This window comes from Gavia stellata, chromosome 1 (assembly GCF_030936135.1).
Source record: "Gavia stellata isolate bGavSte3 chromosome 1, bGavSte3.hap2, whole genome shotgun sequence".
NCBI classification, from domain to species: domain Eukaryota; kingdom Metazoa; phylum Chordata; class Aves; order Gaviiformes; family Gaviidae; genus Gavia; species Gavia stellata.
The window spans coordinates 67,410,724-67,433,724 of NC_082594.1; the positions used below are offsets into that span (position 1 = coordinate 67,410,724).

Consider the following 23,001-nt stretch of genomic DNA (forward strand, 5'->3'; position numbering starts at 1 on the left):
CAGAGAAACCTTAACTCAAAGGATTCTTATTATGCAAGTACAACAACTTAAGATTCATGAAATAAGAGTCTGCTGTCAAGACGGGAGCTGTCAGCACTTTAAAATTCTGTGACAACTTATTCACCAAAAAAAAATCCCACAGAATTTACTTCTGTAACAGAAGATTTAAAAACACCACACAGACAGAACCCAGCAGTAGTCAAGTAATTTCTCAGAATCACATTCATGAGGGCCTCAGTGCTTTTGACAAAATTTGGCATGGGCCTATTTGTAAAGGTGAATTAACTACAGACCAGGAAACAGTATGACAGAGTGATCTTTCTCCATAAACCTTTTAAACAGCAAAACTGAAGAAACACGCTCAGCAGCTCTGCACTGAAGTCGTCAAAGAGATGCTGGAGGAACAAAATGGAACAAATTGGGTTTTGCTGCAAGCCATGGTGAGAAATCTGCACTTTCACACTCTCATTTCAATATCTCTTTGGGAGAAAAAAAAAAAAAAAGAAAAAACCCAATACAACCCCAAAAAACAGTGAAAAAAATGTTTCACAAGTTAAAACTTACTTAGGAATGCAGCACAATTGGAAACAAAGGCAGACAAGCCAGTTGCCAGGACTCTCCCTCCTGAAAAAAGTTCTGCTTTCAAAAGGTAAGCCTGTTGGGCTGATGTATTTACACAACTATAACTGGAAAATTTCAGTGAAGACAAACTCTGAAGCTCTTTGAGCACGTGAGTAGTACTATACTTGCAGTGTGAAATATCTTGCATACTTCTGGGTGCTATAAAATCAGCAAGGAAAGTAATGTCCGTTTTACTGCTTTCAGTGACAGCAACTTTGATACAAAAGAAAAAATATAAAAAAATCAATAGAGAAAAATTCAGTAACAGATAGTGCTCCACAATTATATCCACAAAGCAGGTTATTTGGTAACATACGATGTGGACTTTAAATACAGTTTAACTACAGATCTATTACTTACTCTACATAAAGGAAGGAAAAAATTTAATATTCTGCACCAATACAGGAATCATTTTTGTACCAGAGAAGGTACAATCTAGATAGGTTCACACAGTTCTAGGAAGTACATGAAGATTGACGATCACACTAAGGGGGCACACACAGGCAGCTGAAGTGATACATTACATTCATAGCTGGATTCTCACACCTATGACCCCACAGAATAAAGGCTAAGTAATTGGCTTAATACAGACAGCCCCCTTAATAGACACACTCACTCACAAGCTTCTCATTTGCATAGCCCCTATATGCATGGAAAAACATTCAGTTATTAACCTAGGTGACTCCTCTTCTCATTGCTAATTCACTTAACACTACTGCAAAAGAGAATTATGTTCCATATTCTGGATACTCAAGCAAAATGTTAAGTCAAAACCATAGAGAAAGTTAGGAAAAACCTGGATTGCATAGGTACTGTGCTGTTTTTATTTCTGGACTTCTGTTACTTCACTACAAGTTTACCTTCCACACAGATAGAATTTAGAAGCCTCCCAGATGCCTAGTTTAGCAGGTATCTGATATTGCAGAGTACTACCATGCAAACAGCAAAATTCAAGCCACAAATTCTATCCCAGCACCAGCTGGAAATGCAAAGTGCAAGCTCCAGTAACCCTCAACATCAAGCAATACACAATATATGGAATTTGGTTGTCTAAATGCATGCATCTAGTGCCATTTGAGATGTCTTAACAGTTTCTTCCCCAGTCCCTTGCTGCTGCTCCAGAAAGGCAGGAGGTACTCACGGAACAACTGTATTTGACAGCTCCACGCCTCTCAGAGGCCTCAGATAGTTGCTTGAAAACAGGCATTTAGTCCAAGTCCTACTTCAAATTCACCCAGCCTACCTTACAGAGGTGTAGAACAGGCTTTTTTGCATGTGTATTAATACAAGTAACTCAAAATTTCAAGGAAAATGCTACTTTTTCAATTTAAAAAGGGCAGATTATTTATAGAAAGAATACTATAGGGAACTTTACATTGTAGCCTTCTGGCAGAGTACCTAGAAGTGCAGGAGGAAAAACCGATAGAGTACCAGCAGAAAGCCTTTATGAAGAGGCAGGTCCAGCTTGATTTTCTTATGAGTAAAGGACAGACCACTTTCCTTCTAGTGGTCTTTACACTAATAGGACTATATTCACAGCAGAAAAACTTTGCCACTGAGCTACAGCATGGCTGCTGGTAATTCTTCTAGGACAGTAGATGTGGGTTGCACATATTCCTGTTTGAACAGAACAATTGTACACCAAGCATCACCGTCAACCCTGCCCACCTCTTCCACTGCTTCCTTAAGGCAGCCTGTAAGTTCCTTAAAATGAAATAGTAACTCAATGGCTTTATAGCAGTCAGCTAATTTTCTACTGTTGATGCATGGTTTCCAAGCCAGCTCTCATCCATACAGGAAGAGCTATGTGAAATTTAAAAACAGAGAAGGCATGTTCAGAGAGAGTATGATTCCTGTATTAATAAAAGCAGTCCTCTCAAGAATATACAGACAACAGAATGTGACCCCAGACGGCATGATCTAAACTTGAGGACATGCAGAGTTTATAAATCACTACACAATAAAAATCACAAATGAATTTGAATGATGGAAAGTGTGAAGTTGTCCACACAAAAAAATACGTATACCCTAACTATACACATATACAATGATAAGATCTATTCTAATATTGCCACATAGAAGAATTTTTTACATTTTTTGTGGATAGCTCTCTATCGTTATCACATCAACCGTCAGCAATGGTTAAAGAGACAAACAGTATCATTAGCCAGTCAAAGAGAACACAGCAACATAAATCATTGTGCACTTGCATCTTGAATTGTGCGTGCTCTACAAAACATATGGAGAAGAACAACAGGACAACTTCTAATTGCTCACGGCTCTCCCCAGTTTGTACACTCCAGCTCAGAAAAGTTATCCATTCTTGAACAGCTTACAAAATCATGCATGGTGTGAAGAACCTTTCCTCACAAAATAAGAATTAAGGGGCACATAATGAAATTATCAGACAGCAGGTTTAAAATAACAGAAGGAAGTACTTTTTCCACACATCGTGTAATGAAACTGCAAAACTTATTGCCATGGGATGTCACGGAGGCCAAAAGAATACATGAATTCAAACCAGGACTACACAAACTCATGGAGTGTAGGTCTGTAGGCAGCTATTAGAGCTTAATGATCCAGAAGCCTCCTCCAGCTCAGGAAAGCCCAAGCTGCTGATCAAGAAGAGTATAACACTGGACCAATCATACCATATTTTAAGTATCACTCACCAGTAAATATCAGAAACAGTACTAGGTTAGACTAGAGGGGCATTTGACACAGGGTAGTTTTTATGTTCTCTGGGGAAAAAACAAAAACAAAACAGAAGTAACCATCAAAATACACAGATGTTCTCATACAGTCACAATGACTTAAGACACTTCTTTGTGTGCAGTTGGAATAAGAAAAGCAAAAACAACCTTGAAAGAAACAAAATGTGGGAAAACAGGAAACAAATGGTGACAAACTGTATCCCAAGCCTTTCAGGTAATTTAAAAGCGGTTATTGTTTAAAGATGTTGGTGAAAGCAGGCAAAAGACTGAAGACTTAAGATTTTGAAGAAGAAAGGCTATGTCTGGAAAGAGGCTCATTCTGGTTCTTCTATCTTATTAAGCATTGTGGGGAGAGACAATAAAATTCAACAAGGTACAGGTCTTGTCAACTCATGTTAGTATACCCTCATTAGCTGCAGGAAACCGTAATCCTAGAGCTGCTTTTGTTACAGCCATTTCCTTCGGTCATGGGAAAGTTGCTAGGTAGATTAACACTCCTCCTCTCCCAACCTAGTACCAAAATACTGGCTTTAAGTGGCAAGCAGGAAAAGAGCTAGAACAAAGTGACAGCTACTCAGAGACATGATAAAATGGAGCATCAAGTCTGCCACATGGGTATCACATTATTAAGACTGACAGTTCATATCTGCATTAGATGAAAAAACCAAACATATGAAAAGAAATGTATAATAAAGGTATAATCTCCGGGGGGGGGAGAAGCCTGAAGCAGTGAATAAAGCCAGTCAAAATGAAATGCCTTTGCTCTAATCATCTGCAGAATTAATTTAACATACATGTACTAGGATAATGAAAAAAGCCTAGACAATCAAGATTATTCAAGAATTACAAGTCAACTCATCAGGCCTCAGAGGAAAAACGTCTGGTGACTGCTAGAATTTTTTCTGCTCTCCTGGTCATTAGCTGTCTCGAGCCCAAGTGGGGCAGGGCGAGCCATCCCTCACAGCTAGCCTAGCTGGGCTGGGCTAAGGTTAGTGCTGGGTTGTATGGGAAAAACTCTCATTGCGGCTGCCTCAGTATATTCTGCTTGTGGTTTATAAAATTAACAGGTTTCAAGGAACAAGACATTTCAGTTTTCAATGTGGTTCATGACCAAACCTTCACAAGAGCAAATAATCTATGGAAAATTCCCAAAGGGTAAAAGAAAACCTCAAACCCAAACACACCATGAGCATGCCCTCTTGCCTTAAAATTACATCAATACGGAAGTTGAGAGGGAGGCAGGGGGAAAAGGTTTTGAAGAAAGAAAATATTTTTCAACAAAGACTAAGCAGCTCACATCTGACAGTACAGGCATTCCCTCTGCCTCTGGGTAGCTAATCAAGAGCTGTAGGCTGTAGCCTGAGACAGCCCCTACACAAGCCTGGTTTTGAGTATGATTAACACAAACAAACAACATCGGAATGATCCAAGCCTGTGGGAGTTCCACACCCCTTCCTTGGAATCGCAAAAATTATTTTAAAATTATAGGCTTTCTGATTAGTTCAGGATGCACATGTGTCATCGGCATCCTTGTGCGCCAGAATGGAGAAGCAATGCAAAAACGGACACAGAGGAAAGAAACCAGAGGGGACATAGCCATTCTGAAAACATGTATCCACATTTACTGTTCTGCCAGACTAAATCACTTCCAGTGTACCTCGTCAGGCCCAGTTCCTCCCCCTGTTTCAACCTAGGGTAGGGAACAGCACACCGTTCCCATTCTCTTTTCTCAAATCAGACTGTTTTCTCAAAAGAAAATAAATACATCTTTTTTTCTACACAATCTTGCTTTCTATCACTGTACATAATCCATATACTTTAATTGCTTTCACAAACATACTGGGTTCCTGGGATCAATCTTAACACTTAGCAAGTTTACTGATGTATCTTATTAATATTCTATTTCCAGCCTCCACTTGTTCCACCTCTCTTATTTCTTTATCTTGAGGCTTTGTCCCATCTCATATGTATATTTTTTGGCCGTACTCAGGTTCTTCTCTGCGTCATTTCAAAGACAAGAGACTTCCTCCTCCTTGCTTGCTCTAGTGATCTAAGTATTACTTGAACACTCAGTACTTTGTGTGGTACGCCTGACCAGACAGAGAAGTATCAACTTAAAAGCAAACTTTGTGGCAGATTTGTCAGAACTGTCATCAAAACTATGCATCTTTGGCTTATGCTAAGTACTTGTTTGGTAAGGTACATTCCCCAGCACTGGCTATGTAACTCACTTTCTTAGGTCTCTCTGCATCTCTCTCCTTTTTTTTTTTTCCTACTGCCTATAGGGTCATCTTGTAACATATGTACTATCCTGAGTACCTTGTCTTACAGGGGTAACTGAGCACTTCTGAATAGTCTCCCTTTGTGAATGGGCTTCTCAGGGCACATAAAATAGGCTATTGATCTTTAACTTCATAATAGAGTAGTACAGTCTTTTCACCTAGTCTGACAGTAAAGAAGTGGCATTTCTCCTTTCCTTGCCACATGCAGTTCATTCTTGAATGTCCTTTTCTTTCAGTACAGCCTTGCATCACAATCTGAGCTCCTTACTCATTCCCAGAAGAACAACTTTGAGGTAACGTTGCGTGATAGACTTTCACGTATACCTTGGCCAACCTCACATCTGTGCTAGCACGTGGTAGCAACTGTCAGACCAATGAACTGAATTCTGTCTTCCATTGCAAGCAGGAACTGTTCCCAGGCCTCCTCCTTATTCCCTTGGTCTGCACGTGACTACAGCCTTGCTAAACCAGTCACATTCATGTGTTTTAGAGGGGCTTTGCCTGGATGTATCTGTATCCACCACCACTATGCACAAAGGCGCTACATTTAGCTCAGAAATCCCCTGAATCTTAAGTTTCTGGAAGCCAGGAGAGCGTATCACCGTATGATTGCACTCATAATCCTTCATCTCCTACTGGACACAATCAGAGACAGCGTCCTGGGTTTTGGTCTGAACAAATGTTACATCTGAACTGCTGTTAGTGTGCCTTCAGACAAACCTTGCACTTCCTCTTCACTTCCACAAAGTAATCTACCAGACCTTCATACAGGACTTAACATAAAACACACAACCCTTTTTTGCCAAGGGGCTGACCAAGTGGCCTGTTTCTTCTGGAATAAGGCAAAAATCTTCACCATTTACTTAATCCTTGTTTTAAATTACACTCTACCTCCATCATCAAGAATACTAAGATGATTATGTCCCAACCTCCTCTGAATTTCTTTACCAATCCATACTCTGACTCTGCCTTGCCCCTAGGGAATGAGTAGGCTAGCAATACTGCATCCATGTATTGAGTCAACATTTGAAGCCAAACGATCATGCCCACTCCCAGTAAGTGAACACTAGTAAAAGATGATTCCAAAAGTACCTATTCATTGACTTTTAGAAGTGATCTACTTGCACCAAAACAGAATTTCCTACTATTATTCTCAACTGCATGCTTTTTGTACTGGGAACAGTTTGCTCTGAAAGCAGTTCTAACATACTGGGAACTGCCCACAGTGATGCACCCTGGTTCACATTCATCTTATGCCCCACTCAGACACAAAAGTGTTACAGCACTGTGTAGTGTTTGGTGACCACTGGCCCTGCCTGGTAGAATGAACCAGGGAAAGGAAAAGGTGGAACAATATCCAAGTAGATATAGCCATGCCGAACAAAAGACATCAATGCTTGCTTTATCATCACGATTTTTTCAAGCTACTTCCCCACTACATTTTTTCATCTCTCCAGGAAACCTGAAACCAGAATCTTTATCCAATCCTCAACCACACTGCTGCTCTCTAATCTGTCCTTACATCTCTTTTACTGCCCCTACAGGAAAACCACTCTCCTTTAGGAACTCCAGCAGTACCCTATCCTCCCTGAATGATACCCTCCTCCTTTTGGGTTTGGGTTTTTTTTGTGAACAAACATCATCTGGCTTACAAACAAGAAAACCCTTGCCATTCCCTTAACCTCTGAGAGGATTAATGCTCAATGGGAGCTACTTTTCACCCCCTTCACGTGACAATTCACTTTGCCACAAAGATCTGTGGCACTAAATGAAATCCTGCCCCATTCAAGCAAATAGCACAACTTTACCTGGGACCAGCATTTCACTCAATGTGTATTCCCTTAAAATAAAGGCTGTACAGCATTTGATGCATTGGCTCTGAAACATTTATATACAAGATACATTATACACTGAAACCCACCCCCATTTCAGCTTCTGAAATCTGGGTAGAGCTTATGCAGATCAGAGGAACAGGCTGTGCAGGCAGTATTTTGATTTTTCTCTTTAAAATACCCTCCAAAGCCCCCACACCAAAAGCACAACAGAAACCTTTAAACTCTGAAACTACAGCTGCAACCCTAAGTACTGCCTTTTCTTCCCTGTTCCCAGCTGAGTTCAGAATAGTTGCAGTCCAGCAAAACATTTAAACATGTTCTTAAACTTGTGTTGTCCTGAACATAGGTTCCTTCCTGAGCTGACCTACAACAGTTTTTGCAGCCTCATGCAGCACCCAGATCAGCTTTTGGTCTTAACTAGAAAGCTCTGTACATGCAACGTTTTTGTCATGCAAGCACAATTCTTGTTAACACAAGGCTGTTAATGGTGATTTCCTTTGGACAGAGCAGAGGAAGAGGAATTGACTGTTAATGTTTGGGTTCGAGCAACAGTTTCTTTTCCAGGTATTTACTGAAGATATTTTACAGCAAAACAGGAACAAATATTCATACAAAGCCAACTAATAATATATAGAAAGAAAATGAAAGCAAATGAGCACAACCCCTGCTTCCCCAATCTAAACCAAATAATATTAGAGATACTACAGTAAAACTACAGACAATGCAAAAATGTTTCATTAAAGGACGAAATACCGTCAATAAACACGCATCCCTAAACCCACTATCACTTCAAATAAACTGCAAAATTTTCTCATGTCAGTAGACATCTAAACAGTTCTTAATAGTTTAAAAATCACATGGACTTTTTTCTGGTATTAATATGGGAGCTGTCCTCCATGCTACAGTTCAAAAAATCCATTTGCTTCCCAATATCAGCTGTAGAAAGACTTCCAAAACCACGCATTTACAGAGTACCATCTGTACTCTGTACTAAATAAAGAGAACAGACTAAAAAGTGGGTGTCAGCCATCCTGTTCTCACAGGACAAGGAGTTAATCCATTAGCAGTTAAGCCAGTTTCTGAGTCAATTACACAAGACCTGCAAGCTTCCTAAAATCCACTTCAGAAAAGTTTTTAGTTAGGTTAATACAAAAAATGGTTAAATTGTCTTCTGTGACAGTGCCCTGACGCCTTGAACAAAGACACAAGCTTGCTGAAATTTTGAACTGCACTGATGTAGTGACTATTAGTGGCACTGACATCATCATTTCCTCCTGCCTTGGTCTCAGACTTGCAACCCCAGTTATTAAGAGGGAGCAATAGCTGAATGACAGGAGAGTAAAGAGAAAGGGTAAGTAAGGAGAAGGAGTTATTTCTAGCACACGCTGATTTTCAGAGGAGACAGAAGACCCAAATACAAGTTGCAGCAAAGCCCAAAGTACATAAAAATTATAAGGGAATAGCAATACAAAAGAAGAGGTACAGTCAGGAAAAGATAAATTTGCTTTATGACAGTACTATATTGGTTCTTGTAGGGAAAGTGAAGAAATTTGAATGTAGTATGGCAGGTAGCCAAGGAATGGGTCAACATATAAAAGCAGTTGCAGAAGCGTTTGTGTTAAAGCATCATGGTGAAGAAAGCAAGCAGAGTGAAGCACAAAACAACAATTACAATATGCAGCAAAACAATTAGAGCCCAGACAACAGCTTTAGCTGAGCTGACTGTGGCCTCCAGCAATATTAAATGGAAGCAATGAGATACTGTCTCTACACTCAGATAAGGAAAGAAGGAAGACCAAAGACCAAACGGCAGCATGGGAGTCGGACACAGAAAGGCTGTTATGGCTACATAACAGTGACACAAAAATCGTCCCATGTTGTTTTTCTTTGCTTGGAAACACAGGTCAGTCTCAAGACTACACACAGTGTGCTATATGGGATATACAGGGTTTACAGAAAGCAAACTGCAATAAACTCTGACTTGCAGCCTGTCCAAGTTTAACCTGCTGCCAGGAAGGAGCTGCCTACACACAGCACAATGCCTCCTTTCAGGCAGCACCTGCATGTCACTGTATACATGCATGAGAACGTAAGCAAACAAAGTAAGCTGCATGAGCATGTCCTGACTTTTCCCCTCTGCCTGCCAGCAGGGGCCACAAGCATCTACAACTATTAGATGGATTGATAACCCTATGACAAGAAGGAAGACAAAATGAAGAAGCTAGTTTTGGAATGACTGAAATTCATCCCAAAGACAGAGTGTGGTACTTAGCAAGGCAAAAGTTACCAAGAAATGACCCAAAGAAAAAGCTTTTGAGCCTATTGGCATGGATCTGATTATGAAGTAAGTAAAAAGATAAAGAGAAGAAGATAATAAAACCAGAAGCTTTAAAGAACTCGTAACAGAAAGAAGGCACAGAAGAGAAATAAGGCACCCCAGGGGTGGGGGGGGTAGGTATTTAACTATAAGAACAAACCAGCAAAATAGAAGCAGCATGTCCTTAACTTATCGAGGGGTTTCCTACCTAGCTGGTGAGTAAAGGTTTCCTCTGAAGTGCCGAGTATAGCCAAGCCAAGAAACTATCCCAGGTTGGCCACAGATGGTAATATTTTAAATAGAAATTCTGACATGCCGGTAAGCAACCTGAACAGATAGACATTTGTAACAACTGGGAGAGCATGAAGTATAGCAGACTGGAGGAAAGCATCTAAATCTCATGTCACAACACACCTGAACCACAGGGCACAATAACCCAGAACTCTTGGGCCAAGGGAATGCATCAGCTGAGAGCCTGGATCAAATCTCAACGACTTTTGGGTGACAGGGGGACACACAGAAAGAGAAGGCAAGGGAATGAGATGGTTCAACGAGAGCTGTGGCACCAACAGAATGAAAACCCAGCCAGCTTCTTCTCATCCCTACCCAGTCCAAGTATAATGATTTCTCTACTAAATAAATCCTTGAAGACTCTTTCACATAGATTCTCACATCATATATTTAATAAGTGTATTATATAGTAGCAAATACACCTTTCTAAATAAAAAAAGAAAAAACAGCTCACAGTTTAAAATTAAAAGAAGTAATTATTTGTGGACCTAGAAAACAATCAAAGGTGCCTTCAAACACTACATGGAGGCTACAGCCTTCTGTATTGGGCATGCCTTGGCACACCTGAGGTAGGTGGAACTTTTAATGATTTAAAAACACAACTTGAAAACACTCAGAACAACTTTTGATTACATTTATGTGACTAATCAGACAATCTGGGATCTTGATGAACAATACTTATTATTAAAGGGCAGTAATCTTTTCTACACATGCAATACTTTCATTAAGGAATTCAAATTAAGCTGATTCATCACCACTACTAAAATGCGATGGCAGTTAAGTTGTCAACTGAGTCCCAAAGTAATGCTGATGCATTGAATTCATTTTGATAAGAGACCTGGGTTTACAAATTGTGTCACAGTTATCATGAAAATGCTCTCCAACTAGAATTCAAGAAATAATATTAATTACTTGATGCTGCCTAGATTTACAGAACTAAAAATATGTTAACATATATCATTGTGATTACAGACAATGCAGTAATCAAGCAGGGGAGATAAAAATTAAAATCACACAGTATCATGTATTTAACAGTAAAATCAAGGCATTATATCATCAAAAACCGTGTTTTATTAAAAAACAAAGTACAGAAATGTTCAATCCAAATCAGCATTCAGATACACGAAGTTTGTGAAAGGCAGAAAGCAGAACTGTGGAGTCTTCTTTAGTTATCCGAACAGCAACATACAGATCAGGCTTGTTAAGTTTCATTTACGTAAAATTTCTACACTAAGGCAGACAGAGCTATTCATTCCAAGAAGCACAAACATCATGGGCACCAAAAAGCACATTTTGTAATACACTTTCCCCCAAAGTTAACTGAAAAATCTTCCTCAAAGTCTCTGACTTGGCCTGAGGAGAGATCAAATAGGATTCACAAACCATTCATTTAAGAAAACATCTGTCACAGGGTGGTGACTTGCCTACTTTGAATCATTCCTCTGGTCCTACAAGGCCACTTACTTCATTGTGACCCTTGATTATGCTATAATCACTGAAGTGGGTACTGAAACATCTCACATGTAAGGCAATATACGTGCAGCTTTTCAAAGCCAGTGTAACATTTCCAATTGCTGTCCATCCTTCTTATCAGTACCGGGTATACTGTTAGGACTGCTGGTGCTTTTCGCTCCTGTTGTAGCCTCTCCCTTACGAGTTTCAGCAGAGAAAGGGACCATCTCCCCTGGGAGACATGCTATAGTGTTCTGTGCCTAAAGGATCACACTGCAAATATAATACAGAAATTGTAGGAAGGATGTTTTGGGGGCCATTCTGTGGAAACACCAAAGAAAGAGGGTCCTGCAAACAAAACCCTCCATTAGCAGTGACTCCTTAAAAAAGCACCATCCTCTACAACACCACAACTGTAAAGCACTGGACTCCTAAGCCTCTCCACAATTTTCAAGACATTAGGAAAATACCCACCTGGAATAATCTTGGCTGATGCTTTCTCCTCTAAAAACATATAGACATACTCTCTTATAGGTAGTGTTTCAGAAAAAAAAAAAAAAAAAAAGGCTCTGCTTCACCAAGTGGTGGTTATACTGTTGTTTGTACAGCAATAAGGTCCCTGGTGATGGAAAACAATGCGAAACGCTCTTTAAAAAAAATTTTTAGTGTCTTGTCACTTTAGATCTTCTTAGGGAAAAACAAGATGCAAATCAGGGCATGGTCAGGTAGACATTCTGGTATAGCCAGCTGTAAATAGTAGCCCACATCAGCTTTATAATTCCAGTTATTGCACAAACAGTTCATACTTGCAGTAAGTTTCTCCTCGTATTTTGGGACCGAAAGGGATCATTGTGATCACAGAATCACTAAGGTTGGAAAAGACCTGTAAGATCATCAAGTCCAACCATCAACTAACACCACCATGATCACATAGTCCAGCGTCTTTCAAGACAGTGATGAAAGCTCTCACCTAGTCAAGTTGTGCAACCAGTTCATGATGTCTACTGCATCTCCTGAGCACTTTCTTGAAAGAAATTGAGGCTTAATTTAAAAGACTCGCAATGATTAAAATATCCTTACAATGTTCTACAGGAAACTGTTCACTGAATGATCATGATTAAAAATAGGTGGTTTACTACTTGTTTCCCACTAGATTAGCCTTTAGTTTCGAACCATTGGGTATCTCTGTGGTAAGAATAAATAACCATACAATCAGAAGGACTGTCCTCTGAATATCATGCATACTGTGGTTTCATCACTTTGAAGTTTTTCTTGCATAAATCAAATACTCGCTCACTGTGAGACACATTTACCAGGTCTTCAATTCTTCCTGTAGCTCTTCTATGAATCCTTCTGAGTTTAACAGCATCCTTTTTAGCCTGGTCTCCTAAAAATACAGGCTTATGAGAAAACACTTTCTGTCTACATTTGGACATCAATCTCCCACTGAAGATTTTTTTGAATCAGTTCGCAATTTTCACAAAGTTTAAAAAAGTGGTAGACCTCAAAAGGTACTCCAGTTCTATGAATTTTGTTAAATCCAATGTCTGCGTGGAGAAGAGCACACCACTGGATGTCCCAGGGAGTAAAGGGCTGCACATGGCGATTCAGCGATTCTCTGTAGCCTCTGACTCAACAGTACATAAACGGGGAGAGTTGGCCATCGTACTGTGCCACCTCTTACCAACATGATGTTTCGGCTAGCGGAGCAGGAAACTGGACAAAATGGCAATGACTGTCAAACAACTAAAAGGATAACACCATGTGCAGCCAGTGCATCTGCAGCTGTATAGAGTCTAGCTGAATTCTTGCTTCTGTTTGAAGCTTGTACAAATTTATTACAAAACCATCTGCTTGGAAGCAAGTCAACTGTAAAATGAGTTAAAATTAATTGCAGACACTACTGCCTCCGAAAGCACAGCCTCCTTGCCAGTTTTCTGTGCTTGTTATAATAGTATCTTGCATTTTCTTTCAAAATATTTCCCTTTTCTCTTTGTATTTGAAAGAACAAAATGATTAAAGGAGGAACTAGCAAACTACCTTGTACAGCGGGAAGGAAAAAGAGCAGGACAGTGAAAATGACTGATCTCAAAGTGCTATTAAATTAAAAATGTATATTGAAAGACTTTTAGTCTTTCCCACAAGTGCTTTGTATGTTACAAATACATAATTAACAGCACAGATTAAATATTTCACAATCAGCTCTTACTGAAAATGGCAGAAAATGGCATCCAAGTCAAAGGTTTACACCAAGAAGGGCGGGCGGTGAGAGTACAGTAGACACCAGGTGATTTTAGCACTGTGGACTCTGGAGAGAACTTGATCGTAGTACTTGCACTCCCAGTATAATAATGTACCCAGAAACATGAACGTGATTTCTAGCTCATCTGGATGGAGTAGGGAAAGACATACTTTCTCATTATTGCCACACACCCCCTCAGATTTCTTGCATTAACCTCCTCTCAACAAATAGTTCTGTGAACAATAGAGTTAATGAAGGGCGTTTCCTATGCATTGCATACCCTGTCTTTACTCTCCTTATACTTGCACAAAAACCCAACTTCAACACCTGGGGCCCTGCAACTTCCCCTTTACGCTTCAGCTTCCCCTATTCCTATCATACCTTGATGTCCCCACTTCCCTGTTCTGCTACCTAAACATCACCTTGGCAAGGGTCGTTCTGGGAGCAATAGATAAAAAACTTGCAGAGAGAAGCGTGACTTTTAAGTTGTATCGCACCATATTGCTCCTTTAGAAGCTTCACCAGTATTGGTTTTGGATGGTGCCTGCCACAAAAGCTGCAGGAATTCCACCAGTCATTCAGAATGAAACAGCATATAAATTTACCTTTGTATTATGCTAAATACTGTGTACTTCAAAGAGCCTTTTGATATAGGTCATGTTGCAAGACAGCTAATAATTTTTCCTAGGGCCCTACCTCAAACATAATTGAACTACTCCAGCTGATCGCCATTAAAAGACATCGGTAAAGTAAAAACTGCAAACATTTGGGGTACTTCAGCATATCCAAGGTGCTAACAATTCACAGTTCTCAAAATCCATGCATCTCTCAAATATGGATAGTACAGGAATGCTCTCTAATGCCCCCAAGCCACCCTAACACTTGTGACCTCAAGCACATGTAAAAGTTAAGTCATTTACCAAAAGGATTTATGCTTGAATAATTTGCCTCCATTTATAATCCCAGACTATGTTCGCTCTTTGTAAAACAGGAAGTACACTCACATTATTTAAACAGTGCCACTTACTGTTGAAACAGACTGACTTAGAGTTACATTCCAATCTTGAATTACAAACTCAGTTTTATACATATTCCAGAAAGTCATGTGATGACAATTCAATCTCAAAATGGCAAGCACTTTAAAACATGTTCTGCTGGAGGTGGACTACTGCCAAAGGGTCTAATCAAAGAAATTGCTCTTGATTAGGATTACAAATAAGATACTTGTTTGTGATTTGAGTAAACAAAGAATTTCATTAACAGAGGAGAAACACTGAAGAAACACTGAATACAAAGCCAAAGAAGGGTGAAACTGAAACTTCATTTAGTGGGAAACCCGGCAGCAGGAGGAGATAGTATTTATAGATACGGGGAGGTTTGGTGGAGAGTGAGCAATTTAAACTTAATTTAGGCTACAAAACAGTCAAGAGAAGTTTTGATAAGGGTGGAGAAGCAAAGGGGAGAGAAATACTTAGATGGCAGGTGGTATAACCTCAATGCTACCAGAGCTGGGAGGAAGGAAACAAAATTTATGTACTATGCTAAAGCCTTGGACAGAGATACATATCCATTCCTTCCCTCTTCCCCTCCCTACTCCCCAAAACCCGCACTATTGCAGCACTACATGATAAAAATACCAGATACTATGTGATTTAATCTCTCAGCAATTTCCCCCACCAGTTTGTTATGAAACACATACAAGATTAAAAGCACAACCAAGATGCAATCCTGCAGGAAAAGGCACAGTTTGATGCAGGGTATGCTCTCTAGGGAAAGGAAGTTGTGACACATCAATGGATGCATGAGTTTATTGAAAATGAAGCCTTGAAACCACTTATGCCCTCATCAGCATTCCCTACCAGCAGCAAACAGAAGTCCAAATCTTTCAAAATACTGCGAGAGGACCTGATTGATGCATACATTAAACTGGCCTGCTTGTAGTCAGCAATACCTTTTTTCTTTTTTCCTAACTGATTCAGCTCATACTTCAGGCAGGAAAATAAGCTTCATCTGACCCTGAAGCAAGTTCAAAGCTGAATGTATGCTGTATGTCTCTGCAACGGAGTAGAGACTTCTCTAAAGCAACACGTACATGTATGTTCTCTGAACCTGGAAGCAGCAAACCCAAGAGGCAGGGTGGCTCAGTGACACATTTTGAATGTAAGCAAAGAGCACTGAGAGCTGTAACATCACAGGAAGAGCACCCACTGCAAGCTCTGGCCTCAGGTTACTTCCATACTCAGCAGGAGCTGCAGCCTTGCACCAGGCCAACATACCATAAAGAGCTTGAGACTGAGCACTGCTGCCTCACACATAGTAACAAAATAGTGTCATCAGCACACTGCCTCCATGAGGGAGCACCTCCTGGTTCCTGTTGACTTTTTTTGCAGAACACCACCTCTAATTTGGAAAAGAAAAATACAGTATGGCACACCACACTCAAGAGAGGAGCAAACCCTGCTCTACACCACTGGACCAGAGTCCACCCACCTCCACCTGTAAAAGGAAACTGGAATACTATGAGAGATTAAAGAAATTGCATCAAGCTAATGGGTCCCTGTGTTTTCAGCATTAAAACAGAATTCAGGGAAAAAACCTATCACAAAACAGTACAGAAAAGCAGCATCTAAAACTTCACTGGCTATCCTTCCTGCACTCCCGCTTTCCACTCTTATCAGCATCAGAGAGAGAGCCACGACAGAAAGCCGACAAAACTTGGTCTTCAGCATCATAGATACGATATAGCCATGCATTTTCAAGTTCTCTCTTTAATCCAACCCTTTAGATGGTTTCTTTACCTATTCCTGGGATGTGATGAAGATAGTTATAGACAGGAAAGTAAACTAGCTCCAATGTAAATAGGAAGAGCAGGAAACAAACTAGTTAGTAAAGGAAAATTCTCAGATGACTCAAAGATGATGCCTGTGTGTTTTAATTTTAGACAAAGGCATTTAAATATATTCCATGATTGAAGGACTATCTGCACTCCTGTAGTTTTTCAAAGTGTCTCCAAATGCAATCACAGGTGACAACAGCAAACCTTCACCAGACAAGATGGGATCATGTTTTCCTCTTACTCTTAGATTAGGATGCAGACTGCTGATCCACAAGCAGAAATGGCCATTATCTCAGACCTTCCAACTAGACTTATGTGGCTTTGCCCTTCAGAAGCTGTGACCAGCAAAATACAGAGGCTGACGCTCTGAAATTTTCAAAATGGAGCATCATTTACCTTAACCTTAGAAACATCACATCGCATAAGAGAATTTTTAACAGTTACATAAAGTCGTATGATTTAGGGCAACGGTTACCAACCTGTGAGCAATGTGCTGCCCACACCACTTTCCAAAGCTCATGGACAAGGAAATTCAAATCTATGATGTGAGCAATCAGAGAGAAGGTCAGATGCTGCCCACTGCATGCTCTGTGCTCTACTGACATGGCAAAGAAGGCTGGGGAACCATCACCGAGTCCCAGCACTCCCACCCATAGACAGAGACCTTCTGCTTTAACCACACTTGACAAAAGACATGTTCCTCCTTACCTCCCTCTTCCTCTTCAGAAGGGCTTTTAAAGCCCTTCTGAAATGCCCACAGCTCAGTCACTGTTCTCTTAATGACCCCTGAAGTGTTTATCTTAGGGATGTCATATCTACTTATTGTTTCCTTTCCCGCTTACTCTTGCGGACAGCCCATTTAACTTTGTTCCACATGATCAGAATACATCTTGTAGACCTCTCGAGAATTTCAAGTTTAATTCATAAATTAATGCAGAGCAGCCATGTCTTCCACACCTGAGCTACAAATGCTTCATTTATCAAATAAAATTTCAGCATTGCTAATGTATCTGTAGACTCATGAATTGCTTAGTGGAAAACTGCGTTACTACATATGAAAGACAGCAGTGGCTAGTAAACCACATACATTATTATCTAGCTATATAGATTTACTGGGGGAGGAGAATAAAAGGAGTAGGGGGAGGGGGAGCTCTCCAAAGCAGATGTTTCTAAGCTTTTTTAAACCTAAGAGACAAGACATAAGACAACAATTGAAGGAGCAGCTGGGGACACTGAATAAATACAGACATTTAAATGTGACTAATTACATACACATGCTGGAATTCTCAAAGGAAGATCAGGGAACCAGGCTCTCAGCTCACGCTGACTTTCAACAGGAGTTCAGTGGCCTGTTCCTTCGGGCATGCTGGAAGTCAGATGTCATCCTGCTAAATACAGAACACTGCTTCTAAATGTTCCCTCTGGCAGCATAACCACAGTGAAGCCTACAGATTTCTACAAAGATATCTGCAGGAGCCCTCCTCTTTATTAAATAAATACGAATGCATGTATCTGCTGATCCTAGCCTATGTTGCTCTGTGAGATGAGAGAAAGTTGTCTGGACCAACCCAGAGGCCTTAAAGCCACTGGGGAATCACCATTCTGCGCTAAGCACAAAGGTGCTGCACAGAATCTGCTCTAACAATGGTGGGGAAAGGTTTACAAAAGGTCTAGGGCTCCTTTCCAAGTACTTCAGTTGTGAAGCAGGAAGGGTATCTGTATATGGAAAGCGAAGGCTCAGAAAAAATTTAGGGAGAAGCATATGCCATTGTTTTTCAGATGTATTCATGGAATATGGGTACACACACTCTGTTCATGACTTAGTTCAAACACTTCAACCTGGCACAGCTGCAGAAAGAGCATCCTTCCCTGGTCCCTGCTGCTCATTTTCCTTCCGCCGCATTACAGAAAAAGAATAGTGTAGTTTCTAGGATGCACAGGATTAAGGCCTGATTCAGCTTAAAAAACACGAGGAAAAAAATAAAAATACACCATTGCTCAAGCAGCTGCCAGGAGCTGTGTGTCAGCATAAAGGGGTGGGCATGGACATAAGCAGCAGGAACCATGGGAAAGTCGACCATTTTCTTCCATGGCCTTAGTACCTTAAAACTTTCATAAGATTACAGACACATTTCTGGCAGGTGACAAACAACTTGAAAACAAGAGATGGCCTTCACTTTACAGCCAATGGAAGGTGAAGCCAGATGTTGGTAGCCACGACAAGCAGCAGCTGACTGTGCAGAAGGCCAGCAAGGCTGTGGTTGTAAAGAATGTGGAGGAAGACAACATGAGATCTTTTGTGAGTGAAGGACAGAGAGGGGAGAAGCCAGAACCTGCTAAGTAACTTACTTTTTCCTAGCACTTAAGATGACTTGCTACATGGCACAACAGTAGTTAGTACAAATGCAGTTACATGAAGGTACCAGGCTGCAAAGTCCATACATGTTGTCTTTTATCGGACAAGCATTTGGGCGAAGTCTGTGCTCAGCAGGCTGTAGGGTCTGCTCTCTCTGTATGATGTGAACATATGACACATTAAGAGCCAGCATCCCAAGTCCTGTAACAGGGACATGAGAGACTTATGGAGACCCAGCTGACAACTGTGTCCAAGCCAGTCACTAGGACCATCAGGTTTTGCAGCCGCTCCTCAGAGGGAGCCCACAAGTAGCAAAGTGTTCCCAGAAGGCATGTGCAAAAGTGAGAGTTGTGGTTCTTACAGAGGGTGACAGCAGAAGCCACCGGGGGACACAAGAAATCTGAGTGTAGTGCCTGCATCTGTACTGTCAATGTAACTTTTAAATCCACTGCTGCTTTTCCTTTTAATCTCTTTTTCAGAGATTCAGTCCAGGAGATTGTGCTGTAGCAGCTGGCAGAGACTAGGGCCTCTGAAGGCCTCTGATGAAGCACAAGAGCTTAGTGGTTTAGGGCTAAATGAAAGTATTGAATGCTTCCTAAGGAGAAGCTATTAGGTAACAGTTTTTAAACTGATTTTTTTGCTTCCTCTGCAGAGGCTAAGGAAGCTCACATGCCTTTTGCATTTTAAAATAATCTGCTACATAATGTTCAGGAGCTCAGCACTTAACAATTTTAATTTGTCCTCCCATTCAGATGAATTTTCCCATCCACCCATCCAGCTGACTGTTCACGGTGTGCTCCACAGACCTACAGGCTGGCTCAGCAAGGCCCCAGCTGCTTTCGAGGCTTTCTGGAATGCAGAGGTGGCAGCAATGCACACAGGCTCAGAGGGCACACTGGTGAAGACCTATGGGTAGGCTCATAAGAAAACTGATCTTTATTATTTTCTGTGTAGGTAAAAAAGTTTCCTAATTAGGCCTAGTCTTCATTCAGCCTGCATATGTGTCTGAAAACAAGCACTATTCTGGGGCTTAAAAAAGCACACGTCTCTAAGGTATTTTTAAACAGCTGCCCACTGGAAGCAGCTTTTGTTCTCCTTGCAAACCTGAATTGTTTAACCAGTTATGTCTATGAGGCCATTTGCAGGGTAGTGTTTACCTTTGCAGCTAAGAGCTCCATTTAAGAAAATCATTAAAAAAAGTTCTTAAGCTTAAAAAAAAGGACGTTCACAAGACAAGCATTAGATTCATCAGAACAGTCTGTTTTTAAGATTAAGTGATTCTAGGTTCTTGCTCATGGTTTTACAGCCTCACCTTACTTGCTCACTGCAACAAATTCATGAGCTGTCCACAAGATAATCAGTTATGTTCAAAAAATTCAATCGGAAGCTGAACTCCCCTAATACACCCAGTCTCTACTTTTCACTCGTGAACCACTCATGACAAAGACTTGCTTCCCCTACCTTTGCTGCTCTTCCCACTGGCAAATTCCAGCACACAGACATTTAGTTGAGCATTGCTTAATTACCGCACTCTTTTCTTACATGCCTAAGTATCAGAACCAAACTATCTATGAACAAACCTGAACGAGATTTCAGATCATGTGGAAAAACATTAAGAGCTGCAGTTTGCTGTATACCTTCCAGAAGCAAACAGTGTGGCATGAAGAAAATGCTGGACTATATTCTGAAGTACCTTTTTCCCCTCCCCCCCCCGCCAATGTAATCATTCTCCTTTTTCTTCATCATCCCCCTTCTCACTCGTAAGACACATTGCCATGAAAACCTGCACCAACGGAACTATATACTCTAGAAATATTTATTTCCCAATTCCCTTACCTAAACTGCTCATCTGTACTAGTCAGAGCCAAACAGAGCACCCAGGTCAGCTACAGAAGAAAAGATGACAATAGGAAAAGATGGCTTCAGCAGACAAAAGCTTGCTTGGGCTCTGATTTTCAAGTTTTGTTTCCAAGAGCCAAGGGTTGGATTTAAATCAAGATAAACTCTGAGCATTATGATTCAGTGGTTAAAACCTCAGGATTTTTCTATGCATTTCAGCTAATACATTGTATTTACTGAACAATACCTTGCAAATCACAGTTACAGAATGCTTCGCAAGCCGATCTAAGTATTTTCTCTGCATTGTAAGAAGTGAATGAAATAGTCATCAAATCAAGGCCATATAGACAAAAATTTGAACAAAGATTTAAAACCTCTCTGGTCAAATGAATAGAAAGGTAGAAAAACATGCCGCATGCTGCCATACTGTTAAAGTTGTATGCTTTTTATGAAGCAAGATGCTGCATGTGTTACATGTTAAGAAGGACCTTTTCAGACACCTATTTCTAGCACCTCAGGAATTTCACTGAAAAAAATCCATTGGTACTATAATGTTACCAGGTCTCATTCAATTGAAGACAAAACCTTTAAAAAAGAAGTTGGCTGTGGCATGGCATACTCACAGAACAAAACAAAGCAAGGCAAGCACTTCTGAAGGTCCTTCAGGATACCACCTAACTATTCAAAACAGCCCATGGTGAGTGCGGAAGGATGTTCCAGTTAATCTATGTTTGCAGAGTCCCAGACATCACAGGGTCTTAACCCACAATTAGGGTTCAAACGATATGGACAGAGGCCTTTGTGGCTCTATCACACCACTAAGGAGTGCACTACACACTTCCAGAAAGGCCAAAGCAAAAAACAATCTGGTACTTAGGACAACTGTGCTCCTTCTACCTCTCTAAGCACAGTATCTTGCAGGCCTGCTCTTAGGACAGTCCAAGCTTAAGTGGTAAGGCCACTGTCCTGTGCGTCCCACACACATATACCCTCTCACACAGCAGAGATACAGTGGGGTAGAAAGACAAACTGCCTTTTTGTACCTTCTATTTCCCCCTCTCCTGCACAGCCCTATGACCTACAGCAATACAAACAACACTTCAACAAAAGATGACAGCCTAGGACTTGGTAGATGCAGGTTTGAACCCTGCTTTCTCGGAATGTGTATGATCATCATCACTTGGTCATATTCAGATTGCACAATGGAAAATGACACAATGAGAGTCCTCAGGTAGTAGTTAAAGGAAGGCTGGGCTCTCCAGGTGGTGCACAGCTATACTGACATAGCAACTTTTGTTTTGAAAGAGGTACAGCTGTGTTCCAGTGGCACTGCGCCCTGGCTAATTAAGTTCACTGGAGCTCAGAGCCCACACAGCAACTTGCACCAGACTATCCCTGTTATACACTCTGCCTCGTTACAGCAGACTGCAGAGATAAAGTTTCAAACGGACCTACTCAGAGAGCTCTGGTCGGGCCTGGATAGCTAGAGGGTATATGCACAGGCATGCAAGATCCCATAGCCCAGCACATCCTCATATCAGCAGTGTGCCTAGAAGGATGGAGGTCAACTACATGGCTCACCTGCATTTGTTAACAGGTCCTAGATGTAAAGACTACATGGACATCTTATTAAGAAAGCTTTAACAAAGGCAGTAACAAAATGATGTCAAATACTGGTTTGAAAACAGGGCTGGTCAGAACTCTCCTAGCAGAGCATTTTTTCTATTGACACAATTGCCAAATAGCTAGAAGTGTATGATGCCAACACTCTGATTTTGACATCTTTTCTGCCAGACAGAATACAAAGCAGAATCCTGACATAAGCCAACCAGCTCTGCCACTGCTCCTGAAGTAGCCACCTAAAACGCTTTGTTGCGGTCAGAGAGCAATGGCCTTCCAGACTCCTCCTCAGAGGAAGGTGACATCTTGACTCCCATCTGACACCTGCAGTTCCAGGTTTCATTTTGTTTAAGTGAGATTGGATGGCCGATTCTGAAACTGCTTTAATAACTGATGGCAGACTTCTGTTTGTTAAGTCAGCTCTGTAACACTCTGTCACCACACAAGCTGTGCTACAAATTTGCTTAGCTGGTAAGGTCCTTAATGCAAATCAGGATGACATTAATATTATCCTTTGATGTCTTTTTACTATTTATGCCATGACTAAATTGGATAAGTGATTTATTAACATTTAAGACTATTAGGAAGAAAATTAT

The 23,001-nt window shown here is 40.8% G+C and overlaps 1 protein-coding gene across 1 annotated transcript in view; it reads right to left on the reverse strand.

Annotated features, from left to right (window-relative positions):
* Positions 1–23,001, reverse strand: part of RASA3 (RAS p21 protein activator 3) — a 94,849-nt gene that overhangs the window by 35,712 nt on the left and 36,136 nt on the right. The window lies entirely within an intron of this gene.